Source organism: Polypterus senegalus, chromosome 3 (assembly GCF_016835505.1).
Source record: "Polypterus senegalus isolate Bchr_013 chromosome 3, ASM1683550v1, whole genome shotgun sequence".
Taxonomy (NCBI): domain Eukaryota; kingdom Metazoa; phylum Chordata; class Cladistia; order Polypteriformes; family Polypteridae; genus Polypterus; species Polypterus senegalus.
The window spans coordinates 112,790,460-112,801,609 of record NC_053156.1 but is presented as its reverse complement, the minus strand read 5'-3'; positions in this window follow the sequence as shown (position 1 = coordinate 112,801,609).

The window sequence follows — 11,150 nt, the reverse complement described above, 5'->3', positions numbered from 1 at the left end:
ACAGTCAGTTCACGTGATTACGTGGAAGGCGCGATGATGTCACACGAAACTCCGCCTCCACTGTGTTCGAGCTCAACTCCATTACAGTAAATGGAGAAAAATACCTTCTAGTTATGACCATTAGGTGTAGAATTTCGAAATGAAACCTGCCCACCTTTTGTAAGTAAGCTGTAAGGAATGAGCCTGCCAAATTTCAGCCTTCTACCTACACGGGAAGTTGGAGAATTAGTGATGAGTCAGTGAGTGAGTGAGTGAGTGAGGGAGTGAGTCAGTGAGGGCTTTGCCTTTTATTAGTATAGATATATATATATATATATATATATATATATATATATATATATACCATTGTAATAGTTTTGTCACTGTTATGAGTGTTGCAGTCATCAAGGATTTGATTATCATTATTTCTTTCAATCAGGTTCGTATTTTGAGGATGTGTTGTGTTTAAGTTATATTCCGTGTTTGTCAACCGTGGTAAAGATAACAGGTTTCATCCATCGAAGTGTTCACTACCCAAATCGCTACTCGTGAATCTAAGACGTTTAACAGGCATTCCCGGTATTAAGTTGTGGATTTGCTCGCGAATATTTAGCGGTAGCGTGTCTATGAACTTAATTTAACCTTTCCCAGTCCTGCAAAGTCAGTTCACGTGAGCCGCTCGGAGTACATGCATCGAAGCTTCTCAGCTGTGCTTGTGCTATCTTGTGCGATGTCCACGGCTTTATTTAATGTTAGCTCACACCTGTCATACCAGCAAGTTAAACTCCGTTACAGCAATTTTAACTCTGTTACAAAGTGATCAAAAGTCTCATTTAAACCCTGTGTCTTCTCATTAAACTTGTATCTCGCGAATATTGTATTTGTCGTGGGCATGACAAATACCAGCGGCAGCCTGTCTATGAACTTAATTTAAAATTTAGGTTTACACCATGCTTTTTTTCCGAAGTAGCTGCACTCATGAATATGCTTGTATGCGTCACTTGCTTCATATTCTTTTGCTGCCTTCTCAATTGTGTAATGCGTTTTTTGAACAGGTTTCATTCATTGAAGTGATCACTAGTACTGCGTTCACAGTCAATTCACGTGAGCCGCTCTCTTGTGTGATGTTGCGATGTCCACGGCTTTATTTAATGTTAGCTAAGACCCAGCACTTAAAGGTTTCTCGCTACAGCAATTTTAACTCCGTTACAAAGTGATCCAAAGTCTTGTTTATGCCTCGTGTCTTCTCATTAAACTTGTATCTTGCGAATATCATATTCGTCATAGGCATGACAAATGGCAATTGGAGTGTGTTTATAAACTTAATTTAAACTTACAGTTTACACCGTGCTTTGTTTCCACAGTAGCTGCACTTATGAAAATGCTTGTATGCGTATGTGTAATTTAATAAACCACCAAGAAAAGTAACATTGCAACAATGCACGCTACAAACCGATCACTGTAAACAGAAGTGAAGTGGAGGTTAAAATCCAATAGAAAAAAGTCTTCATTAAATACGAGATTAAAACAATGCTTGGATCTGTCTTTCTAACAAGCCCAGTGCATTCTTTAACTGCCTTCTCTGCCTTATGCGTCCAGTTGTCTCTCTCTCTCGTGTGTGTGTGTGTGTGTGTGTTTGTGTCTCTCTCTCTCTCTCTCTCTCTCTCTCGCTGCACAGGGAGAGACTGAACACGTGCAGAAATCATTGGCGCGCACAAACCGAAAGGGAAACTGGCTTGTTTGTATACTGAGAGTGTGGTCGTGAACAGATGCAAAAATTTGCCGAACTTTTTGGTCGTAAACCGATTTGTACGTGTTCCGAGACATTTGTGAACCAAGGGTCCACTGTATGTTGTTTCTCTTATAGCTGAGTTATATGACAACTCCGGAGGTCCAGGTTCATTTCCCGACCCGTGTTCTGTCTGTAGTTAAAGTGTTATTATATCTCTCTATTATAAAAAAATCTTGGGAGGGAGACTAGAGAGATGAGACATGATGTTCTCAGAAGACAATTTGACATCTCGCAAGAGACACTTTAATGTCACGCGAGACAAGGCAGTGAGAGAACATTTAAAACAAATTCATGGACATCTAACCTAGCAGTTGTTGGAATGCTTTTGGCAGACACACTTCATGTGCTCCCAGCTCTTAAAGCGACAAGCAGAACACGCAGCTCGCCAGCAGCAGCAAGCCAGCAGATAATCCTACCGCTTCTCCTTAGCATGAGTTTTGCCCACCTCAGCCCCTCCGCACCATTCACAATGCGAGCGGCAGAGACGCGAAGTGGCAAATGGACAACTGCTGTACAGGCTTTGAAATGATCGACGCACAGCACGACAAGCAGAACATGCAGCTCGGCAGCAGCAGCAAGCCAGCAGATGATCTGACCGCTTCTCTTTAGCGTGTGTTCAGTCCCCCTCTCCCCCCGTTCACAATAAGAGCGGCAGAGACACAAAGTGGCAAAAGGACAGCTGCTGTACAGACCTTTAAATGATCGACGCGTAGCGCGACAAACAGAACATGCAGCTTGCCAGCAGCAGCAGCAACAAGTCAGCAGATGATCCGACCACTTCTCCTTAGTGTGTGTTCAGCCCCACTCCCCCCCTCCCCCCTTTCACAACGTGAGTGGCAGAGCCACGAAGTGGCAAAAGGACAGCTGCTGTACAGGCTTTTAAATGACTGATGCACAGTGTAACAAACAGAACATGCAGCTCGCCAGCAGCAGCAGAAAGACAGCAGCTGATACGACGGCATCTCCTTGGTGTGCGTTAAGCCACCCCCCTTCACAACGCGAGCAGCGTTATACGTCCTGTGAGAAAGAGATTTAATAACATCCGGGGCCGGAAATAAAGGACAAGTATTGTTTTTACAAAAGTTTTAAAGTAAAAGTGAAAATAATGCATATGTAACAATTCCCATGAAAATAACAATCTCTTCAAATTGTATATCCGGTGTCACACACATACAAGTTGGAGGCAGTCAAAGAGCCTAAAGGCGAGTGAAATATTGTGAGACAAAGGGTCATCACGTGATACTTACCTGAATCTCTTTTCACCTACAGAATACTTGAAGAAAAATAAGTTCCATTTCCGGGTTCAAAATGGCTGCAACGATGTCACTTCCGGTTCCATCAATCCATTGCTCCTGTCCACTTCTGAGGACGTTGGTTCTGCCTTCCTGCCTCCAATCGTCACTTCCTGCCAATCATTTCCTGTCCCACAATCCATCCTGTTATATAAATGCCATTTTGATTGCAGTTTATTGTTCATTTGCCCTGAAAAGTCGTATGAATCAACCTCTTTATTCATTTGTCTGGACGACAATATACAGGGACAATTTCCAGACCTTTTCTTTATGTTTGGAAATATTTCTTTGTGGAATAATCTTATCACACTGGTAAACCAAACCCGGGGATGGGCGAGCAAATCGAGCAGGGGGCAGAGCCCTCTAGTATATATATACTTTTTTCTCTGGGCACTGCATTTATCATCCTGCTTTTTAAAGATGTGCAGTTTTGATTTGTAGCTGTATATTGGTCTAAAGAAGTGTAGGCAATTGTGCCCTGTGATGGACTAGCATGTCATCCACTGTTGGTCCCTTCTTTCTGTCCACAATGTTGACCATGTGTTGGAATAGTAGCTTCAGAAAACAGGAAGATGAATAATGTTTCCAATGTGTTTTATTATGTATCTAGTGATGAAAGTTAATGTTATGCAAGAAATGTAACTGGAGAGGCCATGAAAGCCAAAGGACTGGAGATTTCTGAAAGAGGATATTTTGTTTAGCAGATAGTGTGTTGATTCTGTGCATTAATTATTATGTTTACTGTGCATAGCAGAATATTGTTTGTGGCAGTTCATTTGTGTTTTCTTTTTCTCTATATACCTGACTTAACAACATGTTGAATGTGGTTACAGCATTTTTGGAATTTAGATGATGTCTTTGAGTTATGTCAGTTTGACTGTACTTTGTCACTTTACTGTGAATGTTTAATAAGCTGGGTCCTGTTTTATGAGCAGACGTGACTTACAATGTAAGCACTCATTTTAGTTCTTGTATTGTTGCTGTTTATGCTGGGATTCTTTAATGGCTGTCCAAGCTTATTAAGCTTTCTTATATTTTTAAAGATTTTATTGTACAATTGCTTAATGTGTGTGTAACTGTCCACCCTCCCACGACTGGGCATTTTACAGTATAGGTTTGTGCTGGGCAGTCTAATATGATGACAGAATCCTTTCATCTTTTGATTCCAAGGCTTTCAGTATCTCATGTGCTTTTCCCATGGTCACAGTAAGATACCATGAAGAGAAAGAATATAGTTAGGGTTAGGAAAAGTTAATTATTATATTACTCGTATTTTTGTACACATGACTAATAAACAGATTTGAACAGCTAATCAGCAGCTCTACTCAGGAAATGATAAACTAAAGTAATGAATCTTCAGCCTATACATAAAACCTGAGATTGAAGGGGCATCTCTAACACAAGATTATTCACCAGCTTTAGGGTCCTGTAGCTAAAATCTTACAATTCTCAGTATTGTTTTATTGTTGGAAACTTTAGTACATTAAGATCTTAAGATTATATTGCATGTTCTGGTTTACATGAAATGAATACCTCTGATAGGTAAGCAGTGACTACTCCATATCAAGCTTTATATGTATAGTAAGAAGGAGGATTTTTAAATTAGCCCTAAGATTAACTGGAAACTACTGTAAAGACTTAAGAACAGGAGTTATGTTTTGGATTTTATACTTCTGCAGCAGTATTTTAAATTAACTGAAAGCTGCACATAGAATGGTTTGAACAACCAATGAATATTTCATTGTACCGTATTAGTGAGTCCTACTTGAAGTAAATGCATTAATTTCTCAGCCTCCTTTGTATTTAGAACTGTCTTTATTTTCCAATATGGTTACGATGGAAAACACAGGTTGCAAATACTATCTAGAACCGATACAAAAATGATCCACACATTAATAATTAGAATGGCACCAACTTATGGTGGTCATGATCATGTCTTCTCATGTCATCATTTTTTTTGTTCTTTTCTAAGTCAGAATCTGTAAACTGCACAAATCCATGGACTCCTCTTGCCTTCTGTTGGTGGTGTAAGTGGGAGGTGGTAGGATGGATGGTGGAGGATGTTTTCTTGATATATTTTAGATATTGTAGTATTTTAATTTGAATGGAATACAGAGGGAGTAATGATGAACTGTGTCAATTAAACATACAGTATATACACAAAAGTTATTTATATACTCAGCAAAACAAGAAACGTCCCTTTTTCAGGACTGTGTATTTCAACAATAATGTTTTAAAAATCCAAATAACTTTACAGATCTTCATTGTAAAGGGTTTAAACAATGTTTTCCATGCATGTTCAATTAACCATAATCAATTAATTAACATGCACCTGTGGAATGGTCGTTAAGACCTTAACAGCTTACAGAAAGTAGGCATTTAAGGTCACAGTTCTAAAAACGCAGGACACTAAAGAGACTTGTCTACCGACTGTGGAAAACACCCAAAGAAAGATGCCCAGGGTCCCTGCTCATCTGCGTGAACGTGCATTAGGCATGCTGCAGGGAGGCATGAGGACTGCTGATGTGGCTAGGGCAATAAATTGCCATGTCCGCACTGTGAGACGCCTAAGACAGCGCTACAGGGAGACAGGAAGGACAGCTGATCATCCTCGCAGTGGAAGAGCCCAGATCTCAATCCCATTGAGCACGTCTGGGACCTGTTGGATCGCAGGGTGAGGGCTAGGGCCATTCCCCCCAGAAATGTCCAGGAACTTGCAGGTGCCTTGGTGGAAGAGTGGGGTAACCTCTCACAGCAAGAACTGACAAACCTGGTCCAGTCCATGAGGAGGAGATGCACTGCAGTACTTCAAGCAGCTGGTGGCCACACCAGATACTGACTGGTACTTTTGATTTTGAGCCTCCCTTCATTCAGGGACACATTGTGAAACATTTTAAGTTTATGTCTTATGGTGTTGACTCTTTTAGTGTTCATACAAATATTTACACATTAAGTTTACTGAAAGTAAAAACAGTTGAAAGTCAGAGGACGTTTCTTTTTTTGCTGAGTATATAATGTATAGGTTGTCTTGCATTGCCATGTTGATTATGTATGTTGCTTTTTTTTTTTTTTTTAATAATTCAGCCAGGTTTGGATGGGTACAGAAGGTACATAGGTGATTTAATCAGCAAAACAGTGAAACACTCTGCTTCCTTTTTCTCTTCATTCTCTCTCCCTTTGTGAGTCTGTCCAAGTTGGGGATCCACATCAATGACCGGTTGGACTGGTCTAAGAACACAGAGGAACTTTATAAGAATAAGCAGCCTGTTTCCTTAGTGGGGAAATGATATCCTTCACATCTTCTATAACTCAATGATGGCCAGAGTGATTTTCTACACTGTGGTGTGCTGAGGCCCACTGAAATAACATGCTAATTTAAAGGGCAAGCTCAGTTAGAGAACACACTCTGGACCCCCTGAAGGTAGTAACAAAGGAATTTAAAAAAAACAAAAACTGAGTGTCATTATGAGCAATGCTGCTCACCCTCTGTTTGGCACACGGGGTACTTTCAGCCAACAAATTATTCAGCAGATGTGTGTTAAGAGATGCTACTGAGGCTCCTTATACCAACAGCACATGACTGTGACTGACAAGTTAGACATTTCTTTTCTTTTTAAATTTTCTATTTTAGTCATAGTGGTGTGTGTTCACACCATAGTGTTTGTGTATACACATTTATTTATCAATTTATGTATTTTCTATAAAAAGCCACATTTCCCACTATCTATATATCTGTCTGTCTGTGGAAACCATGTCAATGCGATTGAAATATTGTTGCTGAGTGAGTCAGACCCTGATTTGCAGTCTTCTTTTAAAATGGCTGAATCTCATAATATCTGTGCTTTAGTTTTTTTTTGTTTTTGGTTAGAAAATGACATGTATATGCTATTTTATAATGTGTGTTTAATTTCAGGATATGGATCAGTGCTCAACTTGAAAAATGAATGCATTCAATAAGTTTTTAGGTTTTTTACCAGTTGTGCCCTATGACCAACATAAAACACCAGTGCAGGCAAGATATATATTTTTTTAATTTATAGAAAACACATGACTTTTTACCACAATTTCCTGTGGCAAATGTATATATACTGTGTTTGTGAAAAAATAACTTTGACTTGAAAAATACCAAACGTATCTTTTAAGCCTAGAAGCATAATGCTCTCTTGTGGGGATGAATGGCAGCCATGCAACACAAGTGGTAACAGTCAATCTAGAATTACTGAGCTGAAGGAGGCTTATGTCAGTCATAAAAATATCAATTGTTGCCCAAGAAATGAGGTCATAATCAAAGGCCATGGTGAAATGATTACACTACAGTTTATTTCTTGCCAAATGGGATAATGTGTTAAGAAAAATGCAGCATTTTATAGACAACATGACAAAGAGTCTCATCAGCAGTGCTGCAGCATAAGAAACTGTAGAAAAGTTCAGAAGAAATTGGCAATGAGGCTAACCAATATAGACCATGTTTATCATGTTGCTTTGAAAATTAAGAATAAGCAGTATTTCCAAATAAGTATGAATAACTGTGTTAGGCATCTATTTCTACAGTGACCATTCCTTCCTTAGAAAGGCTCCAGTGGATGCAGACTTTTGATCCAGTCTGTTTCTTAATTTGATGTCAATTTTATTATTTGAACAGATGGTTCACCCCAGCTAAATGTTTGCAATCTCTGAAATTAGTAATAGTGCCACTTGTAGTTCCTTTGCAATTCAGAAAGAGGCCTATTGTCGCTACAGCTTTTAGTCCTTAAGCACCTGTTTCCATTTTTGCTTGATTTGTTTTCATTCAGTCAGTCCATTTATTTTTAATTACTCCCAATTCTTTTTTTCTGAACTAGCAGACACAATAAACATTACAGGTGTGAGTAAACATTACGTGCGTGAGTCTATAAACACTGCCTGTGTGAGTGTGCATGTTTGTCATTAATAGCTCTTCTAATCAAATATTTAAACAAGACATATTAATGTTCTGAGATTGAGGGGGCTTTAATCCCTTCCAGTTCTCAAAATGCCACACTGATTTTCTTAGATAGTAAGATATCTACTGACACTGATTTTTACACTGCAGAACAGTCAGAAGAACAAGGAGCAGCGCAACCATTAAGACAGTTGTTCATTTCCATGGCAGCAGTAATGTCTGGAGCAGCAGCATCTAAAAGCATTAACACCAAAAGAATTTGTCTGCATAAAAAATGATGCTATAAATTTTAAGGACAGACCGTCCAACAGCTCGAAGAGCCCACCCAGTTGATGCAATGCCTGCAGCCTAGCAAACATGTCAATAATTGATAAGGTGGGATGCTGCAAAATGGCCTACATTGCAGACTTCTTCTTTGTTGACATGACACTACCTTGCTTTACGGAAATATTCCTTTCTGCAAGTAACAGTGGTTTCCTCACCTTAATGAAACAATGATAGTCTATAAAAACTACATCAGTTTCAATACTAAATGATTAGAAAAGTTTTCTCAGGCTTCGATAAGCACCCTCTGATCCCGTTGATTTAAGCCGATGTCCTGTTATATGACTTCTAATCACAGGGGATGTCAAACTTGCCAGCTGCAGCTGTCGATCTTCTCTTCTGAGTATATCATATTACACATCCATAAGGTAAAAGGTGTGTCAACTTAGACAACTGCGCAATGACTTTCCAGCACAGTTTCACATTTCCAGTTTTCCTCTTTTTCTGACAGCTAATAAACATGCTTCTTGTGGGAGATGGTGCCCATGCACAATCTTTACAGGTATGGTAAGTTTTTCCTTTTTTTATGTTTTGGAACGTAAAACATGGGCCATCATACAGAGAAGTCTTTCTTCTATTTACCAGGTCCAAAACAGCTGTATTATTTGCACTGTATTTCTAGGTGAGGGCCCATTAGTTTTCAGCTTTGTCACACACACAAGCTCACCCTTATGACTTGAGACAAAATTGGGACAGATTTTAGACTAGTTGGACTGAATCTCTGGGTATGTCACACTATAGACTGCCCCCAACTCACTAAGATTATGTAAACTAAGTCTATGACTAAAAAAGCTGCGTAAAAGGTGTGTAATGTGACGTGTTCTTTACTGGAACAGGTGTTTAAAGAATGCAGGGAGCATAAATACGGAAAGATCAATCCATGGAGGGAGGGTGTCGGGCCATACGATAGGAACACACTGATGAGCACATGTTTGCAATCAGTATCTCCTGACATTTTTTCTGAGAAACATTCGATTTTCTAACCAATTCGTAATAAAGAATACGGTCAGTGATAATTACAAATTATATTATCAATTATTACAGTAGTAGTGGTTGGCTAGTGATGAAATTTTTAATTACTTACTTTCCAAACCTTCTTATTCCATTACATGATTTGTTCAGGGAGGCAAAAATGTGTGTAAATAAAAGCATAGCTTTTGTGAACAATTGGGATGCTTTTTGGGAAGTGGCAGCATTTTTCAAGAGCAGTGTGCTTCATCCTAACTGGAGGGACTCTTTTCTTTTACCCAAAAGTATGACAGCAAAACTGTCTGTCTGACTGATTAGAGCGCGATCCAGAGTGTGCAGCCTTTTGAGATTAAATCACAGGCTGTTGCTTATTTCATCTCTTACTATCTTGTAGCTGCTACCCAGAATGCCTGTTGTGGGCCATCTTATAGATTTTTTCTTGAAGCAAAATCTGTATGACTTGATAAGCAAGGAGTAAACAGCTTAATTAGACATAGAGCTAAAATAAGATACTCAACTTGGGGTACCTATATTAGTAACTAGCAAAATACCCGCGCTTCGCAGCGGAGAAGTAGTGTGTTAAAGAAGTTATGAAAATGAAAAGCAAACATTTTAAAAATAACGTAAGATGATTGTTAATGTAATTGTTTTGTCATTGATATTGAGTGTTGTTGTCATATCTATCTATTTATATATATATATATATTTATATATATCTGTATATATATATTTATATATATCTGTATATATATATATATCTGTATATATATATATATATATATATATATATAGCAAAATACCTGTGATTGGCAGCGGAGAAGTAAAAAGAAAAGGAAACATTTTAATAATAACGTAACATGATTGACAATGTAATTGTTTTGTCATTGTCATGAGTGTTGCTGGCATATATATATAAATATATATATATATACATCTATACACATATATATACACAGTTATATATATATATACATATACACACATACATATATATACATACTGTATATATACATACTGTATATACACATATACATATCTACATATATACTGTATATACACATTTATATATACAAATCTACATATATATATCCACATATATATATATATTAGGTGGGACTCGATTAAAAAATTAATCCAATTAATTAGAGGCTGTGTAAGAATTAATCTTGATTAATCGTATGTAATCGACACGTAAATTTGCCCCAAATCGCAAATGTTTTTTTTAATTTAAAAGTGTTTTAGTGGGCGACAGAATCAAATAATAGACATGTACATGAATATTGTAAACTGAAGCTGTTTTAATTTCTGAAAAAAAGCCTTTAAACTGCATTTGAATTCAAAACAGAAACAAAAATATCATCCCTGGTTAAAATTGGGCAGACTTAAAAATAAAGTGGTAGTTTAAGTACTTTAAGTAGATTTTCAGAATAGTATTGTCTTTAAATAATAATAACCAAAATTTCAACATAAAGTGCAGTTTTTCTTCTTAAAAAATAAGTCAGAAACATAAAAGGTAATTTGACCAACTTAATCTTTAAACTCTGAGTAACCTTAGCCAAAATTATTTTGTACATTAGGCTAAAACAGTGTGATCATTGAACATTTTGTAATTAGATGTAATTAGAATTACTAACGGTCACGGAAGTCCAATGATCCCCAGTAAGAGCCACAAAGTCTGCTTTCTGTAATGCATCTAATTTTGCTTGCTTTTCAGTGTGCACAAAACCATGCTTTTATCAAGGCTTCGGGTAGTCGAAATGATCAGTCGAGGAACGCGCTTTATTCCGACTCTAACATTTTTGTAGCTGTGATGTGTGCATCAGTGTAATGGATGTACCAGGAAATCATGCATTGACAAAAGTTCCCGCTTGCT